At 39.0% G+C, this 22,043-nt stretch overlaps 1 protein-coding gene across 3 annotated transcripts in view; it reads left to right on the top strand.

Moving 5' to 3' along the window:
• The window catches only part of TMEM117 (transmembrane protein 117), a 448,876-nt gene that overhangs the window by 357,881 nt on the left and 68,952 nt on the right, over nucleotides 1-22,043 (top strand). The window lies entirely within an intron of this gene.

Here is a 22,043-nt window from a genome sequence, read left to right as displayed (position 1 = left end):
TGCCAAGGCTTCAGGGGAAACGAAACGAACAAAACACAAAAGACCCCCTGTCATTTAGTAAATGGAAAGCTGCAGAGATGAGGATGATCTAGAGCCAGCAAAACAGGAATAAGCAATTGCCAAAGCAACTCAGGGTTTATAGCAGTTGAAATGGAATGATATAAAAATGCTCTTTCGGTTATGGAAATTATCACTTTCTTTCAGGATTCACCAGAGGTCCTTCCATTTTTATGTAAACAATATTTCTGCCCTGCTTAGCAACAGATTGTTTGTACAATAGCATCCTGCCTAACCAGTGCTGCTCATGTAATCTTCCAGTGTTAAAGCTTTAGGATCTTAGGAGTGTCCTTTGAATGGGACAAAAAGAGACATTAGCTATTTCTTGGCATTTTATCTTGCTCATTAAATGTCCTTCCATTTGCTAGACATTTTCGTGTTGCTTTCATAAGGTAATTTTGTGTGTTTTTTCCTCCCAAGGCATTATGTTATTAGAACAAAGGCTCAATTGCTGAAGGGAAAGTATAGTCCTTTGTGTTCTGAATTTATGTGAGATTTCACAGGATAGCAGATTGGTTTTCTCATTTCTAGAGGTAAAAGAGACCATTTTAAGAAATATTCTGTAGTGTTTCAATAAAGAAAAAGGAGAAAAACAATCTATTTTTTATGTAATGTAGCTCAAATATTAGGTTCAACATCGTACCTGGAGTATATAGCTATTTTAATGGGTGATAATTTAAAAACATCATAGCTTTAAAATTATTTGAAGATATAAAATTAAATTCTTTGTTTTACCTAAAAATGTATGTATTTATTCTTTCTTCCACATAGTGGAGAAAGCCCTGAGTTTCGAGTGAGAAAGTATTGGTGGGTTTCATATATGCCTCTCCTTACTGTAGAATTTCCTCTTGATGTTTATAAAACTGAATTTATAGTACTTATGCAGTGATGTATCATGCATTGCTTGTTTAAAGGCTATTTTTTCTCCTTCCATCTAATTCTCTTAATATACTTCCTTAAGTGAAATATCTGCTTTGGCCAAGTGGCCCACTTGTACCTCTTTGAATCCATCTTAGAGTCAAAGATATAAGTAGATGAGTGGACCACTGTCTTTTGAATTTGTTCAAACGTGTATTTGTGAAAGAAAAAATTTCCTGATTTCCTACTATCATCCACTACCTCTATCTTATTTAAGTAGTTTTAATTATTCTTCCTATAGTTCACTAAAAGCAGGGACTTGAAGTGGGAAAACATTACAATTTACAGATATTATCACTCACTCAAAAATGACCTAAAGGAGAGAGGTGGAAGAAAGGAAGTATAGTCAGGATTTCTACAGGCAGAATCAGCAGGACTGGGCAGGGGAAAATATTCTAGATGAAGGACATGGCATGAAAATGTTTGCTGACTAGTAAAGTGTTGAAGTGATCAGAGTAGCCAGAGCACCAGTTGACTGAAGATAGTTTGTGCTGAGGAATATATCATTTTTGCTACAAGTAACAGTAACCCTGCCAAGCTAGCTTAATCAAAGCGGGAATGTATTCCTGTGTCATAAGGATGTCCTACAGAATCAGGGGAGGGATGCATTTTGGAGACACATGAAAGCCAAGACTAAAGTGTAACAGGGAACCCAGACCTACCTTTTCCTCTCTGGCTCTCATACTTTTTTTCCACCTATGCTTTATTTTCCTCTTTCTACAAAGCAGCTTCTTCAGCTTCCCAGCTCACAGATGGACACAACCCCACCTCATAGGGAGACCACTGTCTAGGTGCCTAATTCCAACTTCCTGACACAGGATTGAATTGTGCCCATCTGTGAAATGTCTGGGAGTGAGGCAGCGCCCCTGCCCCTCAAAGAGGAGAGAGGTTGGACCTCAACAGCCAAGTTAGTAGGCATCTAATACAAAGTGTAAAAATTGAGGCCCCAAAAGTAAGTTTTTTAACTCCTCTTTCTCTCCCCTAACACTGAGTCAGCTAGCCAAGCCTATTGATTCATCTTTTGCTCTGTCTCTTGTAGCTTAATCCTTCCTTCTCATTCCTCTGCCACCATTCCAGTCCTGTCTATCCTCTGTCTATAGGAAAATAATCTCCCCGTGGAACCTTCTGCCTCCAAATGTCCCAGGTCTCATATACCCTACACATAATCTTCTAATCTGAAATGTCATGTTGTATGTGTCACTTCTTAGCCAAAAATAGTCAGAGACTCCTCATTGTCCAAGAAAGTAGTCAGTGACTCCTCATTGTGAGTGCCCTCCACAGTCTGGCCCTGGCTGTGTTTTCTCCCACGTCTCCGGTGCTCTAGCTCTACCCCAGACCGAAGGGCTTGTTTCTTGGCCCTTGACAACAGCACACGTATTCCAGGATATCTCTGAGCCTCATTTTCCTCCCCAGATGAGTCTCCTCCCTTCTACTGTGCTCATCTAGACCCTACCATTGAGAACTGTTCCAACTCCCCTTCATTGCAGCCATGTGATTACTTCCTGCTCTTAACTTCTTGGAACTTTGTACCTGGACTGCAAATCAGCATTTCCTGACCTATAGAGCAGAAGCCATCACTTATAACTTTCTATCCCGGGAGGCTCCCTACACACAGGCAGCAGTAGGCCCAGAGTAATAACTGCTTGATGAGGATAAAGAAGTTTCATTTTAGCACCGAGTCTCCTTTAAACCCTGTCCCCATGTGGGAGCATCACATTGTAGTTCCAAGAACTAACACATGTGGTAAGAGAGTGAGTTTAAAGAAACAGAGCCCCAGAAGGCATCTATATTCCAGACATTTAAAAATATACAATACAAATATCCTAATAAGACTCTAACCAACTAAACTGTGAGCTAATCCATTCCATATTTACATATTGCAGACAAAGGAAAAATAGAAAAGTAGCAAAATTAGTGGAAATGGAATGAGCACTTTCACTAAATGTTTGTCCTCATTCAAGTTATTCAAGTGGTTTAAAAGCAATTAACCATAGGCTTTTCTAATGGTAGAAAAATGTAACTTACATACACTACCAAAATATATTTTAATGTTTGGTGGAAAAAATAAAAAGTAACCATAAGAATATAGTACTATTGCTGTAAATTTTTAATTTTACCAAAACCAGCAAGCTGATTCTGAATATTTGTCGCAAAAGTAGGATTATTTTTATGAGTATGTATTAAAGAACTTTTCTACATTTAGTGTGAAAACTATTTGTTGTATCACATTTTTCTGAAGTTCTAGTTAAGTCTCTAGAACTAAGGCAAAAACAGATGCCAGTTAAATATAACATAACTCATTACTAATCACCCATTATTACAGGACATAATAAGCAAATTATAAAGAACACTTCCTCTAAGGAAGTTTTAGCTCAGATTCTGTTTAATATTTATAATTATGGCATTTTATTTTATTATACCGCTTCAGTTCATTAAATATTTAATTTGTAGTTATGTCCCACCCATTTATCTCTTCTGCCTGATTGAAGAACAAACATATCTAAGATATATGAGTTAAAAATATGATGTGTTATAGAGTAAGCAAAGAAAAGAAAGTCTTAGGCATGAGAGAGAGAGAGAGAGAGAGAGAGAGAGAGAGAGAGAGAGAGAGATAGGAGGAAGCTTCAAAGGTGGTGGGGAAAGCATCAAGATAGCATCTGCTGAACAAAGTACCCAGAGGAAATACTTTGCAAGATATATCTATGTCTATGTCTATGTCTATGTCTATGTCTATGTCTATGTCTATGTCTATGTCTATGTCTATGTCTATGTCTATGTCTACTCTCAAAGGAGAGATGAGATTAGAAGGACAGGCAGTTAGAATTTGAACATGCAGAACAATGAACAAGAAAAAAATTTTGAGCTGAGACTAGTATTATAATCACCAAGGTAAGAACTCAGTTTTGTCCCATTAAGTTCAGAAAACATTTAAGAATTCATTCCTAATGTGCATCACCTCTGGTGCTAGAGACAGAATACAGAAGAAAGGAGATCAAAAACCATGACACAGTCCTCAGGAGTTTGTAGTTGCACAGAGGAATTAATAATTTAATAGACTGAACAAGAGTTGAAAAGTAGAGACATTTTAGAAGGAATTATATATTTTGAAGAATTATTCAGGTAGAAATTAAATGTTTCCACCTTTGCCACATTTTAAATTCATCACTCCCACTGACCCAGAATCTAGTTGCTGATATCAAGGGTTCAGAAGACAGGATGTTTCTCTTTCTAACATAAAGAGTAATCTGCTTTTTCTAAACAGGAAGCGAGAGAAAGAGAGAAGGAAGAGAGGGAGGAGAGGTGAGGAGCCAAAAAGATGGCTATAGGTGGGGATGCTTTGAGGAGCCAGGAAAATTTTCCAGTGTGTGTGGATGGGTGGAGGTGGACAGGAGTAGGCAATGGTAATGACCATAGAGACTGATGAAGTTATATCTGTTATGAAGTTTTCAATGATTCTTTGTCTCTCATAAATCTCTATATAACTGAACTCTAGATATTGGGGTAGGGGAGGCATCAAGATAGCATCTGCTGAACAAAGTACCCAGAGGAAATACTTTGCAAGATATATCTATGTCTATTTCTATGTTTATGTCTATGTCTATATATATCTATACTAATAAAAGCGTAATATGCTAATTAGACTGGGAGACTGGACATCTTTGTGAGTCCCAGTCCCACAATTTCAATTGTGCCAAAATGTGAAAAGTATGGCACCGAACAGACCATGAAAAAGACACTTGCTTACAGTATGACAAGTGGAACAAGAAGGCAGTGTTGCCTGGTCAGCCCTCAGCTGGGAAGGTGCATGCTGGGTGACTCAAATGTTCACTGCTCTGTTCAGGGGCAACAGTTAGGGGGCAACCAGGACGGTAGCGGGACAGTTGGAGGGCCACCAGGCCAACAGGGGGCAGTTGGAGGACAACCAGGTTGGTAGGGGGGCAGTTGGGAGCCAGCAGTCCTGGATTGTGAGAGGGATGTCCGACTGCCCGTTTAGGCCCGATTCCAGTGAGATCGGGCCTAAACGGGCAGTTGGACATCCCTCGAGGAGTCCCAGATTGGAGAGGGTGCAGGCTGGGCTGAGGGACATCCCCCGACCCCTGCATGCATGAATTTTGTGCACCGGGCCTCTAGTGTGTGTGTGTGTGTGTGTGTGTGTGTGTGTGTGTGTGTGTGTGTGTGTGTATTTTTTTCCCCTTGAATCTTTCTTCTCTTTTTCAACTTCTCCTCTGGAAGGCTTCTCTCATCAAGTTTGTGTGTGTGTGTTGTGTGTGTGTGTTTGTGTGTGTGTGTGTATCTTAGATATATGTATACAAACAGATTTATAATATAAAAACACATTATATATGTCATATCTTAGCTTTATGGATTTCAAGGTGATGAGAGAAGTCTTGTAGAAGAGTGGCTTTTAAAGAGAAAAAGAAAGATTCAAGGGTCATATTTTGGCGTATCTTCACATTGTTGATACATTTTTTTCAACACTCCTTTCTCATAGTTTATCTACATACCTGCCTTGTACCTTTGTACCTACCTACCTCCTATAACATGTGAGTTCCACAAGGAGAGGAAATGTGTTTTTCAATTTTTTCATTTCCACAATTATCTCATGTTCAGTGCACTGCAGTTTTACCATAAATATTTGTTGAATGAAAGAATAAAGGAAATGAACATAACATTATTTCAGAAAAGCCAAAAAACATGAGATTTTTCATGATGTAAAATATTTACCAACAGCAGGAGAATGAACCATCAGTATTATTAGATTAGGTCATTTCCACTAAATTACAATTTTACAGATATAAAATATCCAAATAAAATATGAATAAATTGTTCTGTTAAGTGTTAAAAAGTACTCTTGCTCTAGTTGAAAAGCATTTAGAGAAAAGTGATATTTCCTGAAAAGTAATTCTTAATGCACTGAAAAAATAATTATGAAAATTACATTCTACAAACATTTCACTGTGCAACATCTAAAATGTGTTTGCTTTCTGTTTTGTGCATGCTTCTCAGAAGTAGGTTAACTAGTTTAAAAACAAAACATTTTGAGTCTTTGTAGACTGTATTTTAAAACCCCATTGACCTGACTTTAGTAGGATATTGCTTCTGAGGTCTTAGCTGTAGAAAGTAAAATCAATCACTTTATAACATAGGGCAGAACAACAAGCATGAACCTATTTTAAGTAAACAACCATGCTGTTTAGCCAAATTGTCATATATTTTCAGAATGAGTGATTCCAACTGATTTTGTTTACAGGCTACTTAGAAAGAAAGCGTTGTTTAAATGTCTGTCTACCATTTTAACATCTTCTTCAGCTTTGTGAATATAACCTTATATAACCTTCTTCAAATTATTTTAAACTCCTTTCACAATTGTTTTACATCTTCATTTCTCTTATTCAAGGTTTGCACTCCTATTTGAAAACACAGTAATGGTAATTTCTGTCATAGGTCCCAGCAAGGGTATATAATTTAAGTATTGCCTGGATTAACCATAAATGCCTACTGTGTTTAGGTGCCTAAGACTTTGAATCTCACCTTTATTTACTGTCATGATTTTGTGTATCTGACATCACTGCTGGTCCAATGGAAAGAGAGAATCTCTGTTTAAGGAGAATCATAAAGGGGAACCTCAATATATTTACTAGAAGCCCCAACGACTAGCCTCCAAACAGTAGGCAGACTTACCATGGTAAGTCATATCCATGCAGCATGGAGGAGTCTGGCCAAGTGGAGAGTCTGCAGGGTTTACCAGAGAACATGTCTTGGCAGGTGACTCATAATAACAGGAAAATTTCACCAGAAGGGGATAGTAGAACTGGTTGCATTGGGATTAACGAGAAAAAAAATTAGGAGCTAATCATAGGTACTGGAGTGACAAACACACTTGAAAATGAAACTAATAATCTGGTGAGCATATGCTATAGATCACAATTTTGAAACAGGCAGTAAGTTTTATGAGGATTATTGTGAGCAAAAGAGATCACTCAAGTCTTTACGGATAATGTGGGAAGAATGTAGCTTGAAGGAATGATAAGATTTGGTTAAGCAAGTGGAAAATAGAAACATTTAAGTTTTATCCCAATTTAAATACTCTAATCCCCAAGGTATTTTTTTAAAAGAGCTGGAACATGATTTAAAAACTGGGAATATATAAATTCTATACTATTGCACATGAGCAATAATTTTTCAAAGCCACCTGAGGCAACAAGATATAACTCCTTTGAATTTTGCTTTTCCAATAGATGCATGGTTGTTTCTAGGTGCTGTGGAACGATTAGTTCCAGATCATAACTCCAACACAATGCACCCCCTTTGGCTCTCACCCCCATTTTTGTATGTGTGTTTCACAGTTGGCCCTGGAAATCATGTGTAGCAGTTGCCACTTGTCATTGCAACTCTTATATAAGATTTTAAAAAGTACAATATTGAAGACTGATGCATTCAGTCATGTCATTAGGCCCCCAGATTCTCTGTGGCAGGTTTTGAACTCAGAGTATGTTTATATTTCAGGTCAGAATGTTATAAGCTATGTGAAATATAAACTGTATTGACAGACATTCATTCCAAATATCCTCTCTCCAGTACATATGGGCCAATACTTTGTGATTACTCTTAATGAAGTGTCAAGGATCTGAGCTTTTTCTATAGGCTAATTTTTTAAGGTATAATGATAAAGTTAGAAACAAGTTAAAAAAGAAAGGTTGGAGGCAAGGAAAAATTTCAGAAGCCGGTACAACAACCCCCAGTAACTCAGAACATTCATTTAAACTAATGCCTAAAATAAAAAATGCAAAACAACCATTTTTAGACAGACAACTTTAATAATATCTTAGAATCAGAATTTTAGATCAGAAGGAACACTTAGGAGCGTATGACCACATCCTGATATTGACAGCTGAAGCCTGAGGTCACCAAGTTAGTCAGTGGCTGGGCCCAGTCTAGAACCTGGGTCTTCCAAATCTCAACCCACTATCCCAATTAATCATTCCAGGCCTCTTTTGATTTTAGCTAAGGAAAACGATAATGTGATAATACACAAAGAAGTTAAGAGCCTGAGTCACAATGCATTGTAGCCACAATCTGCTCATAGAGATGCACACTAGGGGATGATTCTCACCCTTGCCTGATTATAAGAAACATCAAAATTCTTAGAAAAATTTGAGTTCTCTGTTGATGGAAAGGTTACCTGAAGTTTCTGGTTTGGTAAGCTGGCAGTGGTGCCTGGGAATTACTAGGCACCACACATGGTTCTTTTGACAGTGGTCACCGCACTAGAGTCAACTGTGTGCTGGTTCAAAATGCAGATTCTTCGGTCTGCCTCCATCCGGTGGCATCAGAATCACTGGGGAATTGGTTCTGAGAGGTTGACTTTTTACTGAGCCCAGATGTTGTTCCTCTGAAACTCACTGCTCTAAGTTAATACTGGTACACTGGTAATAAGTGAATGTTTGTTGTTACTTTGATTCAGATGACTTTACATAAAAGAACCCCAAGTTATATAGGGCATTTATATAGAGCATTTATATAATTTATAGAGCATTTATAGAGAGCATTTATAAAAGAACCCCAAGGAAAACCCCAATTCTACTTATAACTCCAGGTATTATAATTGATTTGATGAAGTTTGGGGAATTGTTCAGAATTTTGCATTTCTCCTATAAAACTACATCATTCCTATGGTGCATATTATGAACACCGAACAATTAAAATCAAATATGTGCCTGGTGCATTTTTCTCTTATTTTTGCTGAAAGTATATTTTGTAAATATTCCTTTGCTGAAAAAATGTATTTATGTCTAAGGTGCTTACCATTTCTTTAATCTTTGTTTGATTGCAATAGCTGAGTACATTTATTTGACAAGTTGAATAAGATCTAAAGTGCAAGAATAACATGAAAACAAAGAGGTATATTTTTCTCACTTTTATAACAAAATAACTTTGTATACAAATATGTGTCTTGGGAGGGCAGGATTAAGAATTTATATATATATTTTCACTCTTCCCTGGGAATTCTAAAGAGGGTGAGTGCCAAGAAATATCCTTTGATTTAATGAATAAGGCACAAGGTATGGGTGCAAAAATGAAGAAACTGGAAACCTAGAGAGGGATTCTTGCCTATGCAGTAGGACAGTAGGAGCCAGAAGGTTGGAAGGAATTGTTATGGGGGGAAATAGAGAAGACATAGAGGTGACAGCTGCCACAGCTAATAGAACTTGGAAGAGAGAGAGGATTTTCTGAAAAGTTTGCTCTGCCATTTACAATGTTGTATAGCCACCTCTTCATGGAACTTTTGAAGTTGTTTCCTCTTTTGGTTTCCATGAAACTATCTCTTTATTGACTAGAAGCCAAACGATCTCACTTTTCAGTCCACTGTATCAAAATCCTTTCCCTTAACTACTCCTTAAACATCAGTGTCCTCTGAGGTTCTAGCCTAGCTTCCCTTAACTTTTCCTCTCAGTTATTTTTTCCAAGGCAGTTTCAAGCTCTGCCTTGGCCTCAAGTCCTCCTTATAGGCTGGCCTTTCTCAGGACCAAATGTCTCTGCTGGAGTTCAGACCTGGATGTCTAACCTGGCTTCTGAGGTTCATCATGACAAAACCACTAATCTGTCATGAATACCCCAGACTGTTATCTACTCAGTCACTCAAGCCAAAAACCTGGGAAATATTCAAGATTTCCCCTTTTCACTTATCTTCAGGTCAGTCGTCAAGCTTACACATTTTTCTTGCTAAATATCTCTTCAATTTCTTTCTCCTTTAAACCTGTATAACCTCTGCCTTAGTTCAGGTTACCATCAACTTTCACTTATACGAGTACAATACTCTGTTTTTTTAATTTAAATTCTTTATTGTTTAATATATTGCATTTTTCCATCATTGACCTCTAGCCTGCCACCTCCAACCTCCAGCACATGGCCTCACCCTCCACCCCGCATCTGTGTCCATTGGTTATGCTCATATGCATGCATACAAGTCCTTTGGTTGATCTCTTACCCCCTCAAACTCTGCCTTCCCTCATAGGTTGGACAATCTATTAGATGCTTCTATGACTCTGGGTCTATTTTTGTTCATCAGTTTATGTTATTCATTATATAGTAGGTCCTCTGGTTACGTAGGAGATCGATTCCTACAGTGCGACGTAATGCGATTTTCGCCATAAGTAGGAACCCACCTACATAAGCACCTCAGTCACTTACATGGAGCACATACACTGCAATAATGAAGTGAAACAGTAAAAAAATTTAAAAGAAAGATAACAATTCCTGACCTTTACTTGTGGTAAATACAGTAAACAATAAAAAACATAAAGCACATATGTACATACATCCAAATGATGGAATTGTTTTTTTATAAATAAACTGGAGGCCCGGTGCATGAAAATTCATGCACTGAAGGGAGGGGGGCATGTCCCTCAGCCCGGCCTGCCCCCTCTCACAGTCTGGGAGCCCTCAGGGGTGGGCAGCGACCTGCCAATCAGGGGAAGGTGACACCCCCATCATGCCACTGCTGCTGCCACTGCCGGCAGCACAAGCCTCAGCTCGGCCCTGGTTACCAAGCCTTGGGCTGGCCCTGGGCAGCTGAGCAGCTGACATCTGAGGCTTGCCTGCGCCTTGGGCCATCCCTTGGGCGGCTGGGAAGCTGAGAGGACTGGGGGACTCCAGAGGCAGGAGCACAGAGGGGCCCGACCCACCTGGGGATGGGTCCGGCCATGTCATGCCTGCCGCCCTGGTGGGGCTGAGGGGACTGGACGCCGCCATCTGTGGCTATGGGCACTGCCATATTTGAGGGCATGGCAGTCAGTTAGCATATTCCCTCCTTATTGTCTGTGGGCGCCACTATCTTTGTGAGGGTGTGACTATAAATTAGCATATTCCCTCTTTATTAAATAGGATGGGAGATGGCAACATAACCACAAAACAACATACATCGAGTCTGATGTAATCCGAGGACTGCCTGTATTCCACAAATGAGTGAGATCATGTGATATTTCTCTTACTCTGACTGGCTTATTTCGCTTAGCATAATGCTCTCCCATTCCATCCACACTGTTGCAAATGGTAAGAATTTCTTCTTTCTTACCACAGTATTCCATTGTGTAGATGTACCAGTTTTCTAATCCACTCATCTACTGATGAGCACTTAGGCTGTTTCCAAATCTTAGCTACTATAAATTGTCCTGCTATGAGCATAGTGTTGCATATATCCTTTCTGATTGGTGTTTCTGATTTCTTGGGATATACTCCTAGAAGTGGGATTACTGGGTCAAATGAAAGTTCCATTTTAAATTTTTTTAAATAAATCTTTATTGTTCAGATTATTACAATTGTTCCTCTTTTTTCCCCCCATAGCTCCCCTCCATCCAGTTCCCACTCCACCCTCTGCCCTTACCCTCCCCCCACACTGTCCTCATCCATAGGTGTACGATTTTTGTCCAGTTTCTTCCCACACCCCCCACACCCCTTTCCCCCTGAGTATTGTCAGTCCATTCCCTTTCTATGCCCCTGATTCTATTATATTCACCAGATTCTGTTCATCAGATTTTTTATTCACTAGATTTTTAGATTCACTTGTTGATAGATATGTATTTGTTGTTCATAATTTTTATCTTTACCTATTTCTTCTTCTTCCTCTTCTTAAAGAATACCTTTCAGCATTTCATATAATACTGGTTTGGCGGTGATGAACTCCTTTAGCCTTTTCTTATCTGTGAAGCTCTTTATCTGCCCTTCAATTCTGAATGATAGCTTTGCTGGGTAGAGTAGTCTTGGTTGTAGGTTCTTGCTATTCATCACTTTGAATATTTCTTGCCACTCCCTTCTGGCCTGCATAGTTTCTGTTGAGAAGTCAGCTGACAATTGTGTGGGTGCTCCCTTGTAGGTAACTAACTGTTTTTCTCTTGCTGCTTTTAATATTCTCTCTTTGTCTTTTGCTCTTGGCATTTTAATTATGATGTGTCTTGGGTGTGGTCCTCTTTGGATTCCTTTTGTTTGGGATTCTCTGTGCTTCCTGAAGTTGTAAGCCTATTTCTTTCACCAGGTGGGGAAGTTTTCTGTCATTATTTCTTCAAATAGGTTTTCAGTATCTTGCTCTCTCTCTTCTTCTGGCACCCCCATAATTCAGACGTTGGTACCCTTGAAGTTGTCCCAGAGGCTCCTTACACTATCTTCATATTTTTGGATTCTTTTTTCTTTTTGCTTTTCTGGTTGGGTGTTTTTTGCTTCTTTGTATTTCAAAACTTTGACTTGATTCTTGGGATCCTCTAGTCTGCTGTTGGATCTCTGTATATTATTTTTTATTTCAGTCAGTGTATGTTTAATTTCTAGTTGGTCCTTTTTCATATTCTTGAGGGTCTCGCTAAATTTATTGTCCTTTTCTAGAAAATTCTTGAAAAACCTTATAACCGTGGTTTTGAACTCTATAGCCAGTCATTTGTTTTCCTCCATTTCTTTCATTGTGACCTGTTTCTTTGTCTCCTCATTTTGGCTGCTTCCCTGAGTTGATAGAGTGGCTTTGTGTGCTAGGTGTCCTATAGGGCCCAGTGGCTCAGCCTCCCCAGTTACCTGAGGTGGACACTCTTGGTGCACCCCTTTGTAGGCTGTATGCACAGTCTTGTTGTAGTTAAGCCTTGATTGTTGTTGGTATCACTGCAGGGAATTGACCTCCAGCTAATTGGCTGTGAGAATCAGCTGTGTCTACCATGGGAGAACTTCTCTGCTAGAGACACCCTTATGAGACAAGACTTGCTTCAGTGGGGCTTTGGTGCTCACCGAGTCTGCCCTATGAGTGTGTCTCTTATGGATCTGAGGAGTTGTAATATGGATGGTCCCACTCTGATCCCTGGGTACACTGGCTCTTGGATCTCCAAGGAGTGCTAATTTAGCCTCTGCCTGAGGCCACCCAGCAGGAGCTATGGAGTGATCTGCAGATTCCTCTTCTTTGTTTGGATTTTGGAGGTGCCCAGATGAGGCCCCGCTGTGAAGCAATGCAAGCTGCTGTGGGGCCTTGGGTCTTCTTTTGGATGTTCTGGGTCTCACTGAGTCAGCTGTAGTTTGTTAGGTAAGTTTAGTTTTGAAAGGACCATGCCATTCATATGCAAAACCCTCTGTGCTCAGCTTGGATGGGGCGGAGTCTCATGGCAGAGCAAACAGCTATGGCTTCGTGGGGTGGGATCACAAGGCGAGGCTAACAGCAATGGCTTCCCGTCAGCCCTGCCCTAAGAGGCCCCTGGTTCTCAGTGTCCCTCGGTAATCGCTGCAAGCACCTTTGAGAGAAAGCCACCCTCGAGTTTCACCCACTGCTAGACAGTCCAGTTTCTCCCCGTATGAGTCTGGGTCTCCAGAGTCTTGCCCAGAACTGGAGTTCAGAGCAGTTGGAAGCTTTTGTCTCCCTCCTGATTGAGAAAGCCCACCGCATACTCAGTTGCCAGCCCTCTCCGCGTGCCTCTGTACCTCTGCCTTCTACAGCTCCTGTAAGTCTCAGTGTGCTTTTCTCTTTCCTTCTAGTTGTAGAATTTCCACTCAGTCAGCCTTCCTGTGGTTCTGGATGATGTCCGTTTTGTCTTTTAGTTGTAGTTTTGAAATTTTTGTGCGAGGCAGCAGTTTAGGTGTTTACCTATGCTGCCGTCTTGGTTTCTGAGAACCATTTTCAATTTTTTGAGGAAACGCCATACTGTTTTCCACAGTGGCTGCATCAGTCTTCATTTGCACCAGCAGTGCAAGAGGGTTCTTTTTTCTCCACATCTTTGTCAGCACTTGTCGTTTGTTGATTTGTTGATGATAGCCATTCTGACAGGTGTGAGATGGTACATCATTGTCATTTTGATTTGCATCTCTCAGATGATTAGTGACTTGGAGCATGTTTTCATATGTCTTTTGGCCTTCTGTATGTCCTCTTTCAAAAGGTGTCTATTTAGGTCCTTTGTCCATTTTTTGAGTGGGTTGTTTATCTTCCTTTTGTTAAGATGTATGAGTTCCCTATAAATTTTGGAGGTCAAATGCTTATCAGAGATAACATTGGGAAGTATGTTCTCCCATGCAGTGGGCTTTCTTGTTGTTTTGTTGGTGGTTTCTTTTGCTGTGTAGAAGCTTTTTATTTTGATGTAGTCCCATTTGTTTATTCTCCCATTAGTTTCCATTGCCCTAGGAGCTATATAGGTAAAGAAAAGTATCTGCTATTTTGTTGCCAATGGCTTCTTCTATGATTTTTATGGTTTCCTGCCTTACGTTTAAGTACTTTATCTATTTTGAGTTTATTTTTGTGTTTGGTGTAAGTTGGTGATCTAGATTCATTTTTTTGCATGTATCCATCCAATTTTCCCAACACCATTTATTGAAGAGATTGTCTTGACTCCATTGTTTGCTCTTGCCTCCTTTGTCAAATATTAAATGAGCATAGTGGTTTGGGTCAATATCTGGGTTCTCTATTCTATTCCATTGGTCTACATGTCTGTTCTTGTGCCAGTACCAGGCTGTTTTGAGAACAGTGGCTTTGTAATACAGCTTGATATCTGGTGTTGAGATCCCACCTACTTTGTTCTTCTTTCTCAGGATTGCTGCAGCTATTCGGGGTCTTTTTTTAAATTCCAGATGAATTTTTGGAGAGTTTATTCTAGATCTTTAAAGTATGCCATTGGTATTTTAATGGGGATTGTATTGAACATATAGATTGCTTTGGGTAGTATGGACATTTTAATGGATGTTGATTCTACCAACCCATGAACACGGTATATTCTTCCATTTGTTTATGTCTTCCTCTATCTCTTTTTTAAGCATCCTGTAATTTTATTAGTACAGATCCTTTACCTCCTTGATTAAATTTATTACTGGGGTACCTTAACTTTTGTGTTACTATGGTAAATGGGTTGTTGTTTTTTTAGTTTCTCTTTCTGAGAGTTCATTATTGCTATATAAAAAAGCCATAGATTGGTGGGTATTAATTTTGTATCCTGCTACATTGCTGAATTCATTTATTAAGTCTAGTAGTTTTTTATGGAGTCTTTAGGGTTTTCAAAGTACAATATCATGTCATCTGTGAATAATGGCAATTTTACTTCTTCTTTTCCAATTTAGATGCCTTTTATTTCTTCTTGTTGTCTGATTGCTATGGCTAGTACTTCCAGTAATATGTCAAATAAAAGTGGTGAAAGTGGGCATCACTGTCTTGTTCTGGTTCTTAGGGGAAATGGTTTTAGTTTTTGCCCATTGAGTATGATGTTGGCTGTAGTTTTGTCATATAAGGCTTTTGTTATGTTGAGGTACGATCCCTCTATTCCCACTTTGCTGAGAGTTTTTATCAAGAAAGGGTGTTGGATTTTGTCAAATGCCTTTTCTGCATCAATTGATATGATTATGTGATTTTTGTTTCTCAATTTATTTATGTGATGTATCACATTTATCGATTTGTGGATATTGTACCAGCCTTGCATACCTAGAATAAATTCCACTTGGTCATGGTGTATGATCTTTCTAATGTAATGCTGGATCCAATGTGCTAGGATTTTGTTGAGGATTTTAGCATCAGGGATATTAGCCTGTAATTCTATTTCTTTGTAGTGTCTTTATCTGGTTTTAGGATTAGGGTAATGCTGGCTTCAGAGAAAGAGCTAGGAAGTGTGCCTTCCTCTTGAATTTTTGTAATAGTCTGAGAAGGATAGGTTTTAGTTCTTCTTTGAATATTTGGTAAAACTCCCCTGTGAAGCTGTCTGGCCCCAGGCTTTTGTTTGAAGTTTTTAGGTGAAGTTTTTCAATTTCCTCCTTAGTTATCAGCCTGTTAAGATTTGTTGATTCTTCTTGGTTGAGTTTTGGAAGGTCATATTTTTCTAGGAATATGTCCATTTCCTCTAGGTTGTTTAGTTTGTTGGAATAGAGTTGCTCATAATATTTTTACAATCCTTTGTATTTCTGTAGTGTCTGTTGTTATTTCACCTCTTTCCTTTCTAATTTTGTTTATTTGGCTCCTCTCTCTTTGCTTATTGGTGAGCCTGGCTAGAGGTTCATCTATCTTGTTTATCCTCTTGGTTTCATTGATCTTTTGTATTGTTTTTTGTTGTTGGTGGTCTCTATGTCATTTATTTCTGCTTTGATCTATATTATCTCCTTCCTTCTGCTCACTCTGTGCTTTTCGTGTTGCTCTCTTTCTAATAAGTTGTAGAGTTAGATAATTTATTACCATTTTTTTATTGTTTTTTGAAGTATGCCTATAATGCTATGAACTTCCCTCTCAGGTCTGCTTTCACTGTGTCCCATAGGTTTGGGACTGTTGTGTTTTCATTGTCAATTGTTTCCAGGATGTTTTCAATTTCTTTTTTATCTCTTGATAACCCAATCATTGTTTAATAGCATGCTGTTCAGCCTCAAAGTGTTTGAATTGTTTTGTTTGTTTTTATTGTAGTTGATATCTAATATTATGCCATTGTAGTCTGAGTAGATGCTTGATATGATTTCAATCTTTATAAGTTTGGAGAGACTTTGCCTATGATCCAATATGTGATCTATTTTTGAAAATGCCCCATGTGCACTTGAGAAGAATGTATATTCTGTAGCTTTGGGTGAAATGTTCTGAAGATGTCAATGAAGTTCATTTGATCTAGTGAGTCATTTAGGATAGTTGTTTCTTTGCTGATTTTTTGTCTAGAGGATTTATACAGTGATGTTAGTGGGATTTTAAAGTCCCCTACTATGATCATATTGCTTTCAGTCTCTCCCTTGATATCTTCCAGAATATTTTTTTAGTAATTGGGTGCTCCTGCATTGGGTGCATATATGTTTACCAGAGTTATATCCTCTTGTTGAATCGATCCCTTTAGTATTATGAAGTGGCCTTTCTTATCTCTTGTTATGGCCTTCAATTTGACATCTATTTTGTCACATATAAGTATTGCTACCCCAGTTTCATTTCCATTTGTCTGAAAGGTATTTTTCCATCCCTTCACTTTCAGTCAGTGTGAGTCTCTTGTTCTGAGGTGAGTCTCTTGTAGACAGCAAATCTATGGGTCATGTTTTTTTATCCAATCAGGCATTTGATTTCTTTTGATTGGAGCATTTAGTCCAGTTACATTTAAAGTTATTATTTATAGGTACTTGTTTGTAGCCATTTTTATTTTTTTGCCTGTGTTCTCCCCCACCCCCTTCTTTTTCCTTCTTTTTTACAACAGTCCCTTTAACACTTCTTGCCTTGCTGGCTTGGTAGTAATAAACTCCTTAGCCTTTCTTTGTCTGTGAAGCTCCTTATTTCTCCTTCAATTTTGAATGATAACCTTGATGGATATAGTATTCTTGGATTCAGTCCCTTGCTTTGCATCGCTTTGTATACTTCCCTCCATTCCTTTCTGGCCTGATGTGTTTCTGTTGAGAAATAATTTGATAATCTAATGGGAGATTCCTTGTAGGTAATTTTCTGTCTCTCTCTTGCAGCCTTTAAAATTCTCTCTTTGTCATTAACATTTGCCATTGTAATTATGAGGTGTCTTGGTGTGGGTCTTTTTTGGGTTTATCTCGTTTGGGATCGTCTGTGCTTTTGTGACTTTTTCTTCTCCAAATCAGGGAAGTTTTCTGACATTAGTTCTTCAAATAGGTTTTCTAGCCCTTGCTCCTCTTCTTGTCGTTCTGACACCCCTATTATATGTACTAGGTGTAGCGGTTAATAATGCAGATATTTTTTCAATAGATGGAGTGATATATATGCGATTTGATATGTATGCTATTTTGTTGTATTAACAACAAGTTTCAAAACTTCATATGTCAAATTTGCTGAAGTTGTTAACATCATAGATATTTTTATACGTAAAAATGTCAATTTCATGCCAAAAAACGGGCATTTGCGGGAAGTTTTAATTCATTACTTTATTTTGAAGAAAAAGTTATCGTATACTTAGGGAAGCTTATGGTGAACATGCTCCATCTCAAGATACTTGTGAATGCTGGTTTTAAAGCTTTAAAAGTGATGATTTTGATGTGAAAGACAAAGAATGTCCAGGTCAACTGAAAAAGTTTGAAGACCAACAATTACAAGCATTATTGGATGAAGATGCGTTTCAAACTCAAAACAACTTGCAGAAAGATTAAATGATTCTTAGCAAACAATTTCTGATCATTTATAAGCAATGGGAAAGATTTTAAAGGAAGGAAAATGGGTGCCACATCAACTGAACAAAAAAGACAAATGGAAAACTGAAAAGTCATCAGTAAAATGTTGCTTCAACAGCACGAAAGAAAGTCTTTTTTTGCATAGAATTGTGACTGGTGATGAAAAGTGGATTTATTTCGAGAATCCCAAATGCACAAAATCATGGGTTGATCCAGGTCAACCATCAACATTGACTGCAAGGCAAAATCGCTTCAAAAAGAAGACAATGCTCTGCATTTGGTGGGACAGGAAGGTGTGGTGTATTATGAGCTTCTAAAACAAGGTGAAACCGTTAATACTACCAACACCAAATAATCAATTTGAACCACGCTTTGATTGTGAAATGATCAGAATGTTCCAGAAGACAAGGCAAAGTAATTATGCTTCATGATAACGCAACATCACACACTTCAAAACCAGTTAAAGACATGTTAAAAGATCTTGCCTGGGAAGTGTTAACCCACCCACTGTATTCACTAGACCTTGCTCTTTCAGATTACCACTTATTCTGATCGATGGCACATGCACTTTCTGAGCAGTACTTCAAAATATACGAAGAAGTGAGAAATTGGGTCTCTGAATGGTTTGCCTCAAAACAAGAAAAGTTCTATTGGGATGGTTTCCACAAATTACCTGAAAGATGGGGAAATGTGTAGCTAGCGATGGACATTACTTTGAATAAAGCACTTTTGATGTTTCTCTTGAAATTATCATGTTTTCTTTGATTACAAAATCCGCATTAAGTTTTTAAATCCGCATTATTAACCGGTACATGTAGCATGTTGCTTTGTTTCATGTTGTTCCAAAGCTCCCTCACGCTCTCCTCCTGTCTTTTGATTTTTTTCTCCAATTGCAGTTCAGATTGGGTGTGTTTTGCTTTCCTATCTTCTTATTTGCTAATTTGGCCCTCCACTTCTCCTGGTCTACTATTGAAAGCTTCCACAGTGTTTTTTATTGCAGTTAAGTCACTCTTTATTTCCTCCTGATTCTTGCATAGGTTGTTGATTTTCTCATTCAGCCAGTTTATGAACTGTATGATCCTTATTCTGCATTCTTTATCTGATATATTGAGAGCCTCTGTTTCATTTAGTTCCTTTTCTAGTGTCTCCACCTTTTCTTTCCTTTAGTGGTTGTTCTCCTGTCTCCCCATTTTTGCTCTCACTGAAGGATCTAGGTGTCGAATCGCCCAGGGCCTATGGCTGCAGTGGAGGGCCCGGTGGCGGGTCACTCGGTCATTGGTGGCAGCTGCTCCTCTTGTGGTCAATAGCTGCTCCTCAGACATTCGCAGGGCTGCTGCTTCTCAGGTGGTCACAGACAGTGGCTGCTCGTTGGGTGGTCACAGGCTTCAGCTTCTCCCCTGGGGGCTGTGGTGGCTGCTTGTTGTGTGGTCACTGGTGATGGCTGCTTGCTCCCCACATAGTTGCTGGGCGGTGGCTGCTTGTTCCTGGAGTGGTTGCAGGCTGTGACTGCTTGTTCCCCATGTGGTCGTGGGCAATGGCTGTTTGCATGGCTGCTGGCATGGTCGCGGTGCCTGGGGTTAAAGCATCTGGCTGGCAGGAGGGGAGTGCGCTCTGGAACTCACAACAGCCCTCGGTCAGGGAGGCTAGAGTTTGGGTGTTGGTGTGTTCACAGCCAAGGCAGCAGTTCCCTGGTCGGTGTGGCTATAGGGTCCCAGGTGGTGTGTGAGGGCACCTGGATGGAGGTGAGGCTGGACTCCCAGTCACTGCCACTCTCCCCTTCAAGATGGTGTGGCCTCTGTGGCAGAGCTGACACTCCGGGAGAGATTATTGCAGTACCTAGGGCTACCTGGCTAGGTGAGCCTGGTCCACCAACCCCCGAAGGTCTTGCAAGATCTAGCTGTCCCTCACTCAGACACACGCACACCATACATCCACACACTCCCCTTTCACTCCCTCACTCACTCACTCACTCACTCACACTCTCCCTCACTGCCATCCTCCCGGCCATCATCTTGGAAAAAAACTGAGTACAATACTCTTTCTCTTTTTTCAGACTTACACCATTTCCCCAAAGTAATATTTTTAACAAAAATATCTCATCCTCAAAATTCCTCTATTAGAAATTCTATTCATGCCATATCAAGCCTTTCATCATCTAGCCCATGCCTAGCTGCTGGCTTCTTCCTGATATCACCCTCCTTGCCCTACCCCACCCACAGCTCCATTTTATACTCCATAGATTCTGAAATACCAGCTGATTGCCTAAGTCATAATGCATTTGTTATGGTGTAGGCCTTGGCACGTGCAACAGGAGGGCCTCTCCTCAATGTGCATGCTTTGCTGCCCTCAGCCATCTTTTAACCCTCAACTTAAAATGAAACCTCTCTGGATAGCCTCATTTTCCTCTCTCAGATAAGCTTAAGTGTTTCTTTTCTTTTGTTTCCATGGCAGTTTTTATAGATTTCAATTATAGCCATTCCCCTGTTGCATTTCATTTGTTTGTGTGCATATATATAATCATTTCACTGAAAGGTTGTGAGAATTACATGGAATAGTTCAGCTCCAACACAGAGAATATTCAGCAGATATTGGTTAAACTCAGACCAGCACCTAGACCAGTATATGGAAAGTCACTGGGACTCAAGAATCATGCTTTATTCCAAATGGAAGCAATTTTATTATACTTTTTTGGGGGGATCATGGTATTTATATGAACAACTAATAAAGTTTCTATGTGAGAATCATATTTGTATTGATCAGAAATGGAAAAGTTTGTTTTTACAGGTCTTATTTAAGGTCCTATTGACATTAGATAATTTATGCATTAAATTTCATATAGATTCTGGAAATATTTATCATGTAATTCAATTTCTTCATATTTTACAAAGCACAACCATTTCTACCCAAAAGCAATCTTTTTCTGACGCTACCATGTATTTCTCTGAACCCAGTTTTTCCTCACATAAACTCTTCTAGTTGAAACTGGTGTCCTATATGACTTATAAGTAGCTGCAAAAGGGACTAGGGGAGTGGTAAAATTTGGTATGATTGCTCCTCCTTATATTATGAAACAGGCTAGGAAAATTATGATTGCAAATTCATCAGAAAGAGATTCTGAGCATGGCAGACCCTGTTGTATTTTTTCCTAATCCATGGAAGAAGGAAGGGAGGTAAGAATATTACCACTGAGCCTTGATTTAGCCCATCATGGCTACTAGGGGAGACAAGATGAGATGTCCTTCCCCACAGGAGCTTACTTGTGAATGGAATAATGAAGAACTGCAGTGACTGACTTTTACATTAGGAGTAAATGTTTCTGTTTTTATGGGTGAGAAAACAACAAATGAATTAAAATTGTAAAAGCTCATAATCTTAAATTCACTCATAGATAATCTTTTATTAATTTATAAAAATAACAACCATCTACTTTCAACTGCAAACTACTTAATATTATTAATAACACTACTTTGTGTTATGTATCTTCATCTAGAATCACTCAAGGGTGCAAGCTTTATGGCAGGGCTACCTTTAGACATATATTTATTATAATCTTTATAATAAAACAAAAAGTTATGGTTTATTTTGATAAAGAGAAGAAGGAAATGTGTGGGTTTTAACAATATAAGTGGAAGAATTTTGGAACAGGGATTCTTATAAAATAAGATTTTCTAGCTGGAAAGATCTCTAGCTCTATGATGGGGGTGGGGTGAGCTATACAAGGTCATAATGTGATTAGAAAAAAATGAGTTGATGATTTATGTCAGAGAAGACACCAAACTTAGCACCTTGAGCATGGTCCAGGTGTTAGTTCTGTCTGCATTTGCATGATTAGTAGCTCCAAAACATATTCTGTTTAATCTCTAAGGTTGTCTAGATAATTCAATGTGTATTTTCTGAGATTGACCCAATGAGACAGTACTTGAAGAAATAATGGAACGTCTTTTTTAAATGATTGATTCCCAGAGATCTAGAATGTTTAGGCACCCTCA

The sequence above is a fragment of the Eptesicus fuscus genome, chromosome 7, assembly GCF_027574615.1.
Source record: "Eptesicus fuscus isolate TK198812 chromosome 7, DD_ASM_mEF_20220401, whole genome shotgun sequence".
NCBI lineage: Eukaryota > Metazoa > Chordata > Mammalia > Chiroptera > Vespertilionidae > Eptesicus > Eptesicus fuscus.
Note: the sequence above shows the minus strand (reverse complement) of the source record. Positions and strands in the feature narration are given on the sequence as shown.